At 40.1% G+C, this 3,207-nt stretch overlaps 1 pseudogene; it reads left to right on the top strand.

Annotated features, from left to right (window-relative positions):
* Positions 1 to 1,443: 1,443 nt before the first annotated feature.
* On the top strand, positions 1,444 to 2,129 carry LOC106732832 (polymerase delta-interacting protein 2 pseudogene; annotated as a pseudogene).
* The last annotated feature ends 1,078 nt before the right edge of the window (positions 2,130 to 3,207 follow it).

The following is a 3,207-nucleotide window of genomic DNA, read 5'->3' as shown; positions in this document are numbered from 1 at the left end:
CCCCTGCTCTCTGTCCCTCCCACGTCCCACCCCTATGCAGACTACCTCTGGTTTATAATGTCAGTCTGTTGAGGAGAATAGCTGAAGCTGGAAAGAGATACATGGAGCTTATTTCAAACCTTTGTAGCTTTAGCGCTAAAGGATTAACTATTTAATTATGATGCAACGTTAAGTTAACAGATGTCTTAATTTATGTTGAAATAAAGAATAAAGGAAAGGTTACACAAGATACAGATCTACATAATAATGTTCCTTGTGAGACTCAACTCTCTCCTCATAATATTCCTTTGTTACTCAGATATAATCATTTATGAACCTTTATTTCACCAGGAATAAAAACATTTAGAACAAGTTAATGTTTACGACTTGTCCAAGACAGCTCACAAACTCCTCTGTTTTTTCTGAATGGAGGGGATGTTATCTAATGGTTAGAACAGTGATTTGGCTCCAAAATTCACGGGTTCTATTCCCCACTCTATCATTGATTTACTGTGCGCGCAAGTACAAAATAGATGTCCCCCAACCCAGTACAGCAAACAACTGAAGGACATATTTAAGCCCTTTATGAATAGGGATGACAGGCGAAGGAGCTTAAAGCTAAGCATGTGCTTTAATACTTGGCTTCATCTCTCCATAGTTCACTTTCCCCAACTGTAAAACAGAACTAGTTAACATTTTACTAGCACACTGGCTAAGTAAGTATCACAAGGGAAGTCCTTACTTAAGGCTCTATGTAGTGAGGCTTAATATTTGGAAATCTGATACAAGATGTGATATTGGACAGTCTTGTTACAATTACTATAGACATATACACTCAGTTGTTTTAGGTTACAAACAAAAGAGAACAAGAACACTAGGAATTTCTTTTGTATTATTGCAGTCTGTTTGTAAACACTATATATTTTTCTATCTAATGGTTATGATTGTTCCATGTATATCCTGCTATTCCATGTAATTGCTATTATGTGTTACATATAATTACTTGGAAAACTATGTAAAGAAAAGGACCGTCCTGATAATATATAAAAATACAGGACTTTACAGAAGCTGCTTTCTGCTGTTACGTTACAAATGTTAATTTTTTATTTGTGGTTAAATTTCTTCCAGGAATGAGGTTAATACAGACATTTCTTAAAGGCCTTGTAATTAGCATAGAATGGTGAAACACTTCCATCTAGTGGTTTATATGAGAACTACAGACTACTGAAATTGAGTCAGCACAGAGGGTTGAGATTTTAGTCCATCATAATGTCTTACCAGAGTGTTTGCTATTTGATCAACACTATCCACCACCATCACCAGAACGTGAATATCCACATTCCTTTCTCTGCCCTCACCCAAAAAAATCAATCCTCTTTTATAGACAGAGAGCTTTCCTTGCATGGGAAAAGAGTCAGAGGCTCCCTGAAGTTCACTCTGAATTTTAGTATGGCCAGTCTCGTTATGGGAGAGTTACTCAAGCACTATGAAGAAACAGTTACTTACTGTAAGTGTGGTTCTTTGACATGTGATGCAGAGGTGTATTCCACTTGTGTTTAACAAACACCCAGCGCACTGGAACCTGACACTTGTGCCTAGACGTAATCACTGATCAGGTGCCAATCCAGCATGAACTCTTTAAGAGGTTTCTTATGTACAACCAGACAAAAGTACCGCCTTCCGTAGCAAGGGAAACGGTATGTACATGGTAGGAAAAGAATCATCCCTGGCTAGAGCTGTCTGACATGCACCGACAAACCACCAAGAATAGCAGAATCACCGTCATCCCCTTCTACATGGGCATGATAGAAGCACAGAATTCCCATGTCTACTGGCCGTGTCACTGTAACCGCTTGAAGAACCTTGACAACGTGGTGGTACAATTGTGAGAACGGCATTGGAGGATATATAGCTTGTCTGGCACCCTGGAAACAGTCCGGGGTCGAGGAGTTGTGGGAAGATAGCTAGTCTTATCCAAAGAGCAGCCAGCATTTCAAAACAAGTCTCCCTGCAGGCATCCAGTGGTGACATGTGGGGTACTTTTTCATTTGAGAGGCTTTATAGCCCCCACTTTGATGTTCAAATCCCACCCTTCTTGTTGGAAAGCCACAAAAGATGAGAAGACTCCTCCCTGTGGCCTTCACTGGTAGAGCAGTCTTATCACAGAGCCCCAAAAGAAGAGTTATGCAGGGCAGACCTTTAGGGAACTTTTAAAATATTTCTAAACCATTTTGTTTTAACCATTCCTAAAGGGGTGTTTCTAAACTTACACAGGCTCTTTCAGGCTGCTTATAAGCAGTGTTAGTTGATCGTTTTCTGCCCCTGGTGCCTGAGCGTGGGGGATTTAGAAACGTGCTGATGTAGTAGATGGGCTGACTCAGCAGGACAGGATCCTCCCCAAATGTGTCTGAATTCTCTTTAATAAACTGGTGCTTCTAGTTTAAAAAAAAATAGTGGTAGAGGGGCAGTGCTTGTTGATTATGGCTGTGGCCCCTTCTCTGGCTATATGAGGCAGCACCACCATGACTCTCCCCCCTCCCCCCCCCCATCTCTCTCACTACCTGTGCCTGGAATCAGGCTCTGTGTGGCTGTAATCTCATAGCTTCATATAGTTTATTGTGGAAAAAAAGATGGAGAACAAAAGAAAGAAAAAACAGGCTTTAAAAGTAATAGGAATGGTCTAATTTAGCAGGGTAGAACCTTTTTTTGAGTCAGGGCCACTGACACACAGAAAAAACAGTTGGGAAGAAAAAAAAACCCACTATCACCCACAACCTCACTTACATGGCCTCCCTTCACACACCAGAGCTTAAGGGAATGTAAAAATAATAAATGCAACAGTGTAATCTCCTCTTTGACTTGTGGGTGCTATGACTGAACTAAAGGAAAGTAAAGCTGCAATTTGCTGATTTACTTCATCTTCAAAATGTTTAGGTACTGGTGAGTGCATTAATGGTGTGCCCTAATTAGAAAAGCTTGCTGAATGTTCTATAAAAAGGTATAATTATGAACTGCCTTTATATAAATGTGTTGGCTTTATTTTTACAGAGAAAAAGGTTTGCAAAGTACTTTAAGATACACACTGAGGGACTTTACACCAGTCTGGTGTTCCTGCTCACATTTTTCTTCCAGTTAAAGTGAATCTTCATCCGAGATATCACAGCACTCTAGACTTCAGAAATATGGTCCACATGTGAAACAAACTTAAACAGGCTTTTCAGGCACAGT

Source organism: Pelodiscus sinensis, chromosome 9 (assembly GCF_052426305.1).
Source record: "Pelodiscus sinensis isolate ZL-2025 chromosome 9, ASM5242630v1, whole genome shotgun sequence".
Lineage (NCBI taxonomy): Eukaryota > Metazoa > Chordata > Testudines > Trionychidae > Pelodiscus > Pelodiscus sinensis.
This window is presented reverse-complemented; position numbering and strand designations above follow the sequence as displayed.